The sequence below is a fragment of the Hemitrygon akajei genome, chromosome 5 (assembly GCF_048418815.1).
Source record: "Hemitrygon akajei chromosome 5, sHemAka1.3, whole genome shotgun sequence".
In the NCBI taxonomy this organism is placed as follows: domain Eukaryota; kingdom Metazoa; phylum Chordata; class Chondrichthyes; order Myliobatiformes; family Dasyatidae; genus Hemitrygon; species Hemitrygon akajei.
In genome coordinates, this window is record NC_133128.1 from 98,140,087 (window position 1) to 98,153,310 (window position 13,224).

The following is a 13,224-nucleotide window of genomic DNA, read 5'->3' on the forward strand; positions in this document are numbered from 1 at the left end:
GACTGTGTGGGTGTCCTCCCACATTATGAGGCGTTACAGATTAGGGTTAGTAATTTGTAGGTGTGCTGTTTTGGCGCCAGAAGCACGCTGACACTTGTGTGTTGTCCCAGCACAATCCTTAGACTGTGCTGGATGATGCAAACAACGATTACACTGCGTATTTCAATGTATGTGTGACAAATAAAGCAGATCGAAAATCTAATCTCAATTTTCTCCATGGCCCACTGACCAGTGCTGTGCTCTAAACTGCCAGCAGCATGCATTTCCAATTGTCACTTCGATACAGAGACTGGCTTAAGGGCTCTGAGTAATGTTATATGAGGGCCATCATCCCACGTGTAGCACACAGTTCTTTGTTGCAAGATTTCATTGAAATGTCCCCTCACTGGCCATTTTATTAGGTACAGGAGTGGAACCTGGTGTGGTCTTCTGCTGCTGTAGCCGATTCACTTCAGGGTTCAATGTGTTGTGCATTCTGAGTTTCTCTTCTGCATATCGCTATTGTGACGTGTGGTTCTTTGAGTTACTGTCAACTCGATCAAGACGTTTTCACCCACAGAACTACTACTCACTAAGATGTTTGTTTTTGTTTTTCACACTATTCTCTGTAAGCTCTAAAGACTGTGTGTGAAAATCCCAGGAGACCAGCAGTTTCTGAGATACTCAAACCACCCTGTCTGGCACCAACAATCCTTCCACTGTCAAAGGCACATTTCTTCCCCATTCTGATGTTTGGTCTGAACAACTGGACCTCTTGACCATGTCTGCACATTGTTGCCACATGATTGGCTGATTAGATATTTGTATTAACGAGCTGGTGTACAGGTATACCTAATAAAGTGGCCACTAGGTGTATTTCCAGCACAGAAATAGGCCTATGCTGGTACTCGTCAAAAGAAGGACTTGCTTTTGTATAGCAACACACAAACAATATACTGGAGGAATGCATCAGGTCAGGCAGCATCTATGGAAGTGAATAAACAGGCAAAGTTTTGAGCTGAGGCCCTTCTTCAGGACTAGAAAGGAAGACACCAGATTGAAAAGGTGGGGGGAGGGGAAGGAGGATAGCTAGAAGGTGTGAGATGAAGCCTGGTGTGCAGGAAAGATAAAGGGCTGGAGAGGAAGGAGTCTGAGATAGGAAAGGAGAGTGGACCATAGAAGAAAGGAGGAGGTAGGTGAGGGGGCCAGAGTGGGGAATAGAAGAAGGAGGGAGGGAAACTTTCTTTTACCAGAGAGGGAAATAAATATTTAGAGAAAGTAATGAAAGAGCCTTTCATTACTGGGACCATTCTTGTGAACCTGCTCTGGATCCTTTCTGGGGCCAGCAATTCTTTTCTTGGATACAGGTCTCATAATTGTTTATAATATTCCAAATCTGGTCTGACAAGTGCCTTAGCAGAACATCCTCACTTTTGTATTCTGGTATCATTAAAATTAATGCTAATTTTGCATTTGCCATCCTTACTACAGCCTCAGCCTGCAGAAGATGTTTATGAAAGGACAAACTTTATGCACAGTGCTACATAGTTGCAGTGAATTATGTTGAATTCTGACCACTTACCACTGTGTGGAGTTTGCACATTCTCCCTGTAACTGCGTGGGTTTCCTCTAACTGCTCCAACTTCCTCCCACATCCTAAAGATGTGAGGATTGGTAGATCAGTTGGCCACTGTAAATTGCCTCTCGTGTGAAGGGTAGAATCTGGTGTTTGGGGTAGTGCAGGGTAACAGTTGATCAGAATGAGTATTTACGGTTAGTTCGGATTTAGTGACAGATTAACCAAAGACATAGGAGCAGAATTAAGCCAGTCAACCTATTGAGTCTGTTCCACTATTTCCATGATGGCTGATTTATTATCCCTCTGAACTCCATTCCCCTGCCTTCTCCCCATAACCTTCGACACCCTTACTAATCAAGAACCTTTCAAAATAAACCCATGATTTATCCTCCGTGGCCATATGTGGCAATGAATTCCAGATTCACAACCCTCTGGCTAAAGAAATTCCTCCTCATCCCTGTTCTAAAGAGATGTCCTCCTATTTGAAGCCCATCCCAAGTGGACTCCTATAGTGCAGCATTGAAAGTGGGAAGCTTTGTGAGCATCCCTAATTGCTATTAGCTGTGTTGCAGTTAGTTGTGAGTGAAAAGTACAAAAGCAATTTCAGCTTTCAAACTGTGATTGTCCTTTAGGTTAGAGAGGCAATGCAATCACTACCAGTGTGAATGACACTGTCTCATTCTCTCCCATCCCTGCTCACTTGATCTCACTCATCTGTCTCTTGCTTTTTCATTCCTCTGTTTTTCCAGTATTCTCAGGAATAGTATTCTGGGCAGCAGTGTAGCATAGTGGTTAGAGTAACACTGTTACAGCATCAGCGACCCAGGTTCAATTCCCGCTACTGTTTGTAAGGAGTTTGTCAATTTTCATAGTTCAATGCAAATTTATTCTCAAAGTACAGATATATCACCATATATACTTTGAGATTCATTTTCTCCCCATGACCTTGTGGGTTTCCTCCAGGTGCTCTGATTTCCTCCCACATTCCAAAGACGTATGAGTTAGTAGGTCAGATGGGTGTAATTGGGCAGCATGGGCTCGTTGAGCCAGAAAAGCCTGTTACCATGCTGTATCACTCTAAAAGAAAAATAAAATAAATCTCAGCTGCAGTTTCACATTCCAGATGCCCGGTGGATAAAGGAGTTTGACCAGCCCAATGGTGCAGTGGTAGAGCTGGTGACCTGGGTTCGATCCTGACCTCAGGTTTTGTCTGTTTTTACATTCTCCTGGTGACCATGTCGGTTTCTTCTCTGTGAACATTGAACACTGAACAGTATGAACCTGGGTTCAACCCTAACCTTAGATTCTGTTAGCAGGTGCTCCCCGTGACTGTGTCAGTTTCACCCATGTGAGTGTGGAACACTGAACAGTACCAAACTGGAACTGGCCCTTGGGCCACCCTCACTATGCCATCTACGGTGCTAATCTAACTCAGCCCATCTGCCTACATGTTTTGGTGTTGTATCCTTGTCTGATGTACCAAGATACACTGAAAACTTTCTCTTGTTCATACACTGCATTGAGGTAAAACGGTAGCAATGCAGAATAAAGTGTAAAGGCTGCAGAGAATGAGCAGAGCAGGTAAACTGTAAAGTGCAAAATCATAATAAGGTAGCTTGTGAGAGTAAGAGTTCATCTTATCATACTGTGGAACCATTCAAGAGTCTGAAAACAGTGGGGCGGAGCTGTCCTTAAGCGCAGTAGAATGTGCTTTTGGGCTTTTGTATCTCCTACCCAGTGGGATGGGGAGAAGAGAGAATACCCAGGGTGGTTGGAATCTTTGATTATGTTGGCTGCATTACTAGGGCAGTGAGAAACATAGAAAACATACAGCCCACAAAGCTGTGCCAAACATGTCCCTACCTTAGAACTACCTAAGCTTTTACCCTCTATTATCCTAAGCTCCATGTATCCATCCAGGAGTCTTTTAAAAGACCCTATCATTTCTGCCTCCACCGCCGCTGGGAGCCCATTCCACGCACTCACCACTCTCTGTGTAAAAAAAACTTACCCCAGACATCTTCCCTGTACCTATCTGACTACTAAGAAGTGTAGTCAGAGTCCGTAGATGGGAGACTGTTTCCTGTGATGTGCTGAGCTGTGTCCACAGCGCTCTGCAGCTTCTTGTGGTCTCGTGCAGAGCAGTTGCCGTACCAAGTGATTATATATCCAGATAGAATTTTTTGTTATGGTGTACATCCCAGCTTTTGCTGCCTGCCCATGTATCAGGTGCCTGTGAGAGAATAACTTACAGGTGTACAGGGAAGTAAGGAGAGAGAAATGGAATGCATGACATTGCTCTCCTGGGAGCCAGCATGCACCTGATGGACCGAATGACCACCACCCATGGTCAGAGTTAATGATCAGGCTTGGAAATCAATCTCTTGTAAACTCTGCAGCAAATCCTGATAGCAAGGACGATCCCACTGATTTGCCTTATAGATCCAAAGTCAAATTATCCTTCTAGTCACGTTGGACCCAATTGGCAATATCTCTACTTTCTTATTTAATGAATCAGAATCAGGTTTAATATCACTGGCATATATCATGATATGTTGGTTTGTAGCAGCAGTACATTGCAATACATAAAAACAATACAATATCAAATTTTAATATTTTATGTACATAAGTAGCGCAAGAAGAAAAAAATGTTGAGTTAGTGTACAAGGGTTCCATGGAACCATAGAACGTTACGGCACAGTACAGGCCCTTCAGCCCTCCATGTTGTGCTGACCCAGATAATCCTTAAAAAAAGTACTAAACCCACGCTACCCCATAACCCTCCATTTTTCTTTCATCCATGTGCCTGTCCAAGAGACTCTTAAATACCCCTAATGTTTTAGCCTCCACCACCATCCCTGGCAAGTCATTCCAGGCACTCACAACCCTCTGTGTAAAAACACTTACCCCTGATGACTCCCCTAAACTTCCCTCCCTTAACTCCATCTGCCATTTTTCTGCCCGACTCTGCAGCCTGTCTATATCCTTTTGTAACGTTCGACAACCTGCAGCTCCATCCACAGCTCCTCCAATCTTCTTGCATCCACAAACTTACTCACCCATCCTTCCGCCCCTAAATCCAGGTCATTTATAAAAATCACAAATAGCAGGGGTCCCAGGACAGATCCCTGCGGCACTCCACTAGTCACCGACCTCCAGGCAGAATACTTTCCTTCCACAACTACCCTCTGCTTTCTTCCTTTAGCCAATTTTTTATCCAAACAGCCAAGGTTCCACTTATCCCATGCCTCATGACTTTCTGGATGAGTCTCTCGTGAGGGACCTTGTCAAATGCCTTGCTAAAGTCCATGTAGACCACATCCATTGCCCTACCCTCATCAATTTCTTTTGTTACCTCTTCAAAAAACTCAATCAGGCTCGTGAGGCACGATCTTCCCTTCACAAAGCCATGTTGACTATCCATGAGTAGACTGTACTTCTCCAAATGCTCATAGATCCTATCCTTAAGAATCCTTTCCAGTAGTTTGCAGACCACTGACGTAAGACTCACCGGTCTATAGTTCCCAGGTTTCTCCCTATTACCCTTTTTAAACAAGGGAACTACATTTGTCATTCTCCAGTCCTCCGGCACTTCCCCTGTAGCCAAAGAGGATTCAAAGATCATAGCTAATGCTCCAGCGATCTCTTCTCTCAATTCCCAAACAACCTGGGATGTATCATATCCAGCCTTGAGGATTTATCAATCTTGATGTTTTTAGGAAGATCCAGCACTTCTTCCGTAATGTCCACATTGTCCAACTTACAGGCCTGCTCTATTTCGACCTCACCCTGATCAAGATCCTTTTCACTTGTGAATACTGAAGCAAACTATTCATTTAGGACCTCCCCAACTTCCTCTGCTTCCAGGCACAAGTTGCCCTCTTTATCCTTTAGCAGTCCCACCTTCATTCTTGTCATCCTCTTTGTTCTTCACATATGCATAGAACGCCTTGGGGTTCTCCTTAGTCCTACATGCCAAGGCCTTCTCATGCCCCCTTTGAGCTCTCCTAAGTCCTTTCTTTAGCTCCTTCCTGGCTACCCTATATTTCTCATGAGCCCCTCCTACTTCCTGCTTCTTATATCTAACATAAGCTTCCTTTTTCCTCTTGACGAGTTGCCTCACGTGTTTCGTCAGCCACGGTTTTTCCTTGCCTCAGTGGGACAAACCTATCCTGAACCCAGCTTAAGTGGTCCCTAAGCTTCTGCCACATTACTTGTGTGCATTCCCCTTTGAACATCTGTTTCCAATTTACTCTGGCTAGTTCCTGCCTCATCCCTTCAAAGTTATCCCTTCCTCAGTTAAGCACTTTACCATTTTGTCTGATTTTATCCCTTTCCATAGCTATGCTGAAGTTGTGGTCACTTGTGGGAGTTGTGGTCACTCTCACCAAAATGCTCCCCCACCAAGAGGTCTGTCACCTGACCAGGTTTGTTACCCAGAACTAGATCTAGTATAGTCTCTCCTCTCGTCGGCTGGTCCACATACTGTGTCAGGAATCGTTCTTGAACCCACCTGACAAATTCAGCCCCATCTATCCCCCTTGCACTCAGTCAATATGAGGGAAGTTGAAATCACCCATAACTACTACCCTGTATTTCCTGCTCCATTCTAAAATCTGCCTGCTTATCTGCTCCTCGGTGTCCTGAGGGCTATTTGGGGGCCTATAGACTACTCCCAGCACAGTGATTGATCCTTTCCTATTTCTGACTTCCACCCAGACTGACTCTGTGGACACTCCCTCTGCAGCGTCCTCCCTTTCTATAGCCGTGATACTATCCCTGACCAGCAATGCCACTCTCCCTCCTTTTCTACCTCCCATCCTGACGATATTGACGATTCATTTCCCTTCATAGATGTTTCCTAATTTGCTGATTTCTCCAGCATTTTGTGTGTTGCTCCAGATTTCCAGCATGTGAAGCTCTCTTCCCTCAACTTTTAGAGGATAAGACTTGGATTACACTGCCGGGGATAGTGTTAGCAGCAGATGCATTAGGGACATCGAAAAGACTCTTAGATAGACACATGGATGAAAGAAGAATGGAGGGTTATGTTGGAGGGAAGGGTTAGATTGAACTTGGGGTATGTTTAAAAAGTCAGCATAACATCATGAGCCAAAGGGCCTTTACTGTTCTGTGTTCTATAATATGGGCCAAACAAAGGCAAATGTGACTAGATTGGATAGATAACTTGGTGCCATTGACAAATTAGATTGAAAGGCAGGTTTCCATCCTGTATAACTGTGTAGTAGCAAAGAGATATTATCTCTGATAATGTAGATAGATAGATAGATAGATAGATACTTTATTCATCCCCATGGGGAAATTCAACTTTTTTTCCAATGTCCCATACACTTGTTGTAGCAAAACTAATTACATACAATACTTAACTCAGTAAAAAAAATATGATATGCATCTAAATCACTATCTCAAAAAGCATTAATAATAGCTTTTAAAAAGTTCTTAAGTCCTGGCGGTAGAATTGTAAAGCCTAATGGCATTGGGGAGTATTGACCTCTTCATCCTGTCTGAGGAGCATTGCATCGATAGTAACCTGTCGCTGAAACTGCTTCTCTGTCTCTGGATGGTGCTATGTAGAGGATGTTCAGAGTTATCCATAATTGACCGTAGCCTACTCAGCGCCCTTCGCTCAGCTACCGATGTTAAACCCTCCAGTACTTTGCCCACGACAGAGCCCGCCTTCCTTACCAGCTTATTAAGACGTGAGGCGTCCCTCTTCTTAATGCTTCCTCCCCAACACGCCACCACAAAGAAGAGGGCGCTCTCCACAACTGACCTATAGAACATCTTCAGCATCTCACTACAGACGTTGAATGACGCCAACCTTCTTAGGAAGTACAGTCGACTCTGTGCCTTCCTGCACAAGGCATCTGTGTTGGCAGTCCAGTCTAGCTTCTCGTCTAACTGTACTCCCAGATACTTGTAGGCCTTAACCTGCTCCACACATTCTCCATTAATGATCACTGGCTCCATATGAGGCCTAGATCTCCTAAAGTCCACCACCATCCTGAAGGTAGCATTCCTTCACCCTGCTTATGGTCTGTTAGTCCTACTCCCATCAAGGAGGAGGCTATGTAGCATCCATGCCAGGACCACCTGACTCAAAAACAGTTATTTTGCCCAAGCAGTAAGGATGTTCAACACCCACTGACCCACCCCTCCACACCCCCCACCACCACTACTTTATCACCCTGTGTAAAGACTCTTGTACCTGGTATCACTTCAAGTACATACAATCAATCTATGTATATAACCTATCATATTTATATTTAATTGTGTTTTAATTGCTGTGTTATTTATCTTACTGTGTTTTTTATTGTGCTGCATCGGATCTAGGTAACAATTATTTTGTTCTCTTTTACACTTGTGTACTGGAAATGCTTTTAAGCAACCTTGAATCGTAGTACTGGACTGAGTGACCGGCTGTCCTCAGGACCTTGCCAATCACAACTGAGCCCATTTCTAAACTATGGTGAAGGTTGTCTAATTGTGACTGTTCGGCACTGTTAAAATCACTGGATGTGTTGGATTGGGTAATTTAACGGGTCCACTGCTCTATAATTGCTTTTGTGCCTTCATTATAGGAAACTGTTTAGACCCAAATAGAGAGGCCTCATAACTTTCCTTCATCACAGAGCACTGCCTCGGATGACCTTCTGTGGAAATGTTGTGAACGCGACTGATGAGTGGAATCTTCTACAACCAAAGGAACAAAACTGCAGAAAGCATGTATCCTTGATTAGTGTTATAAGAACTTTAAGCACCTTTATTAATGCAAGCTCTTTTTAAAAACCCCTTCACTCATTTCTTGCATATTTGACAGTTTTAATGTGTAAGATTTCTGTGTTGCTAATTCCATCAGTACAAAGTTTGGAGTGAAATTGTTATCCAAGTACGCATATGTCAGCTTGTACTACCCTGAGATTAATTTTCTTGTAGGTGTTCACAGTAGAACAAAGAAACAATAGAATCAGTGAAAATCTACACACAGCAAAGATGGACAAACAACCAAGGTGCACGAGAAGACAAATTGCAAATACAAATAAAACTAATAATAATAAGTAATATGGAGGACATGAGTTGTAGAATCCTTGAAACTGAGTCTATAGGTTATGGAATCAATTTAGTATTGTCAATTCTTGATATTTAAGTGGCTGGAATGCTGAGCAAGGGTTGGTTTTATAGCCCCTGAGTATTCTCTCTTGGATTGGATCATAGGGAGGAAAAGAGTGTACTTCAAACCATAGGGGAAGCAGGGTCTCGAGGGAATATAACCAAACTGCAGAAAAACGTGACTCTGTACTCGAATTCTAGACCAGAGCTATGGTATAATGTTACAATGATTTTCCTATCATTGTTTCCACTGCAAAGCATTAGGAAGCATGTGTAAATTGAAGCAAGCTCATTTCTGTGTTGGAGGTTTCAGCTGACAATGTATTGTGTTGTAAATTGTGTAGAGTTCCCAAGCCTCCTTGTCTCCAAGCTCTAGAGCTCTTGCCCTAAATCCTTCCTCCTTTTAAAGTGTTCATAAATTCATTGGGGTGCCCCGGTAGCGTGACACTATTACAGCTTGGGAGTCAAAGTTCAGAGTTCAGTTACAGCGCCATCTGTAAGGAGTTTGTATATTCTCATTGCGACCATGTGAATTTCCTCTGGATGCTCTGGTTTCTTCCCATGGCCCAAAGCCTACTGGTTAGTAAGTTAATAGTAAGTAAGTGATTGTAAATTGTCCTGTAATTGGGCTACTGTTAAATAAGTTGGTTGCTGGGTGGTGCGGCCTCTTGGGCTGGAAGGGCCTGTTACACGTAGTATCTCTAGGTAAATAATAAAAATAGTAAATAAGACACAGGAGCAGAATTAGACCATTCAGCCTGTCGAGTTGGTTCCATCATGGCTGATTAATCCTTTCAACCCTAATCTTCTGCCTTCTGTCCGTAACCTTAAACCCTACCTCCTTCATCAAAGTTACAATCATTTGCCCTATAACGTCATCAGGATTTGCTTGGTTCTATAGCCTGGTAGAAGGGGCTTTGGACAATGTACATTGTTCCTACAGAGGGGAAACTGGTCAGGAACAGAAGAGGAGAAAGCATTGCATAATTTGTATAGTACTCACCTAACCATTCAGACACATACCACGTTTTTATTAATGCTGCTTTGTTACTGTAATGATCTGATCATTAAAATCACAGTTTGCCACCATGTTGGTTGTCTTGTCCCTAAAACCTGTCATTATCATGGTGTGATGAAGAACTAATCAGTAAAGAGGATTCAGCCTCAAGTATTTTGTACTCTTGTCTGCTGGTGGACTCCCTTACCGTGCACTATGGTGTAAAGGGAAATTGATTATTGACCAAATTGTCACACTTTGTTGGGACGACTAGGCCACTTGTCTCTCTTGATTGTTCACACACGCTGCTCTAATGGCAGCAACAGGAAGGGATGGTCTGACCAGTTTTGAACTTTATCTGGGGAAACTGAGTATTGTCTTTATTTTGTGTTGATTGGGAAGCAAGCATTGAGAAAACAAAACATCCTCTGTTCAGTTGTTAATGTTACTGTACTTGAACTTGATTCTCCATCAGAGCATCTTTCTCAAAAGTATTTGGGGGCGCACAGTATAGTAGTGGTTAGCGTAATGCTATTACAGTGCCAGCGACCCGGGTTCAATCCCCCACTGCCTGAAAGGAGTTTGTATGTTCTCCCCGTGATCACTGGATGCGCCGGTTTCTCCCCGCATTCCAGAGATACAGGTTTGTAGGTATAATTGGGTTGGAAAAGACTTTTATCGTGCTATATCTTTACAACTAAACAGTTCAGCAGAGAGCAACTGAAATGTTTTTGGTTTTGGCTCTGGAGGTCATGTCAGGGTTCAGTTCCGTGTAAATGGAGCTGTGAGTTCCGAGATGGATTGTATTCTTGTAAAAGATGGGGAAGCTGTGAGCATCCAGGTAGCTTGTAGAGCATCAGTAAACCAGCAAACAAGACGGTGCACCAATTGTGAACAACGCTGAGACTTTAACAGTGCATCAATTAATGCCTGGAACTTTTTAAATTATGAGCATATCTCTGCTTTTATATTAACAGGAGTCAAAGTTATTACCAGGTCTAAGCAGATCAGTTGTGATTGGCTGTTGATTGTAGATCAGCAAGGTAGCCTGGCAGTTACAGCTAATGCAATGCTATCCCTGTGACCGATTGTGTGGGTTTCCTGCCACTGCCTGTATGTTATCCCTGTGACCGACCGTGTGGGTTTCCTGTTGCTACCCATTCGTTATCTGTGTGACCGACTGTGTGGGTCTCCTGTCTCTGCCTGTACATTATCCCTGTGACTGACTGTGTGGGTTTCCTGTCGCTGCCTGTATGTTATCCCTGTGACTGACTGTGTGGGTTTCCTGTTGCTACCCATTCGTTATCTGTGTGACCGACTGTGTGGGTTTCCTGTCTCTGCCTGTACATTATCCCTGTGACCGACTGTGTGGGTTTCCTGTCGCTGCCTGTACGTTATCCCTGTGACTGACTGTGTGGGTTTCCTGTCTCTGCCTGTACGTTATCCATGTGACCGACTGTGTGGGTTTCCTGTCTCTGAGTCTACGTTATCCCTGTGACTATGTGGGTTTCCTGTCACTGCCTGTACGTTATCCCGGTGACCGACTGTGGGTTTCCTGCCACTGCCTGTATGTTATCCCTGTGACCGACCGTGTGGGTTTCCTGTTGCTACCCATTCGTTATCTGTGTGACCGACTGTGTGGGTCTCCTGTCTCTGCCTGTACATTATCCCTGTGACCGACTGTGTGGGTTTCCTGTCGCTGCCTGTACGTTATCCCTGTGACTGACTGTGTGGGTTTCCTGTTGCTACCCATTCGTTATCTGTGTGACCGACTGTGTGGGTCTCCTGTCTCTGCCTGTACATTATCCCTGTGACCGACTGTGTGGGTTTCCTGTCGCTGCCTGTACGTTATCCCTGTGACTGACTGTGGGTTTCCTGTCTCTGAGTCTACTTTATCCCTGTGACCGACTGTGTGGGTCTCCTGTCTCTGCCTGTACATTATCCCTGTGACTGACTGTGTGGGTTTCCTGTCGCTGCCTGTACGTTATCCCTGTGACTGACTGTGTGGGTTTCCTGTCTCTGCCTGTACGTTATCCATGTGACCGACTGTGTGGGTTTCCTGTCTCTGAGTCTACGTTATCCCTGTGACTATGTGGGTTTCCTGTCACTGCCTGTACGTTATCCCGGTGACCGACTGTGGGTTTCCTGACTCTGCCTGTACGTTATCCCTGTTGCCGACTGTGTGGGTTTCCTTTGGGTGCACTGGTTTCCTCCCACGTTCTAAAGACGTATAGTTAGGGTTAGTAAGTTATGCCTATGCTAATGTGGTGATATTTGCATGCTGCCCCCAGCACAACCCTCGGACTGTGTTTGTACTTCACTGTGTTTCCATGTACATGGGGCAAATAAAGTTAATTCTTACTTTTGTTTTATACGTGGAGTATTAATGACGGTTTCTGCATGGTGTTAAAGTAAACATAGTGAAGGTTGAGTTTAACCAGTACCCAGACCCTGGTTGTTGGACTATTGAATGAGGCACGGTGGTGTACATCATTCATTCTGTCTTTGGGATAGCAACAGTGAAGCTGATGTGTTGGACAGTGGTAATGCATTGGTTAATGGTGACTGGTGACTTCAGGCAAGATCCACTGTTAATCAAAAAATCCAAAAATTACTGTGTTGTTTTGCCAAGAGCTTCAGAACGATGTTGCTTGCCTCACTGTTGACGTCCACTGAGTGGATACAAATTAAACATATTGTGGTTACATAAGCTGGCGGTTTGGCAATTGCAAGATTATATACTCTTTTGTTTATCTTAATGAATGTAATGGCTGTCAATTAACATCTGGCACCAAATGCACATTTAGCTTGTGAAGTGTTTAAAAAAATTGTGAACATAGGACATTACAGCACAGTACAGGCTCTTCAGCTCATGATGCTGTGCTGACCCTAAGATCAGTCTAACATTTCCCACCTACCCTACCCTACCCTGCATTTTTATAACGTCTAAGAGTCTGTTAACTCTCCCTAATGTATCTGCCTCTGCCACCACCCTAGCAAGGTGTTCCACCACTCACCACTCTGTGTAATAACTTGATCTGACATCCCGCTATACTTTCTTACAATCACCTTAAAATTGTACCCCCTTGTATTAGCCATTTTTGCCCTGGGAAAAAAGTCTCTGGATCTCCACTTGATCTATGCCTCTTATCATCTTGTACACCTCTATAAGTCACCTTTCATCCTCCAGAGAGAAAGCCCTAGCTCGCTCAGCCTATCCTCACAAGACCTGCTCTCTAATCCAGGCAACATCTTGATAAACTTCCTCTGCACCCTCTCTAAAGCTTCCCCATCCTTCCCACAGTGAGGTGACCAGAATGGAACACAGAATTTCCTGTGTAGCCTAACCAGAGTTTTATAGAGCTGCACATTATCTCACGGCTCTTGAACTCAGTTCCCCAACTAATGAAGGCCAACATACCCTGTGCCACCTTAACCACTCTATTAACATTTCCTCATGTGCATTGGTCATTTTGTTTAATAATGTTCCTCTGGAACCTCTTGAGACACTGTAAGTACCAGTCTGTTTATGTATACC

The 13,224-nt window shown here is 43.9% G+C and overlaps 1 protein-coding gene across 1 annotated transcript in view; it reads left to right on the top strand.

Moving 5' to 3' along the window:
* The window catches only part of adcy5 (adenylate cyclase 5), a 416,408-nt gene that overhangs the window by 158,672 nt on the left and 244,512 nt on the right, over positions 1 to 13,224 (top strand). The gene's annotated exons all lie outside the window — the stretch shown is intronic.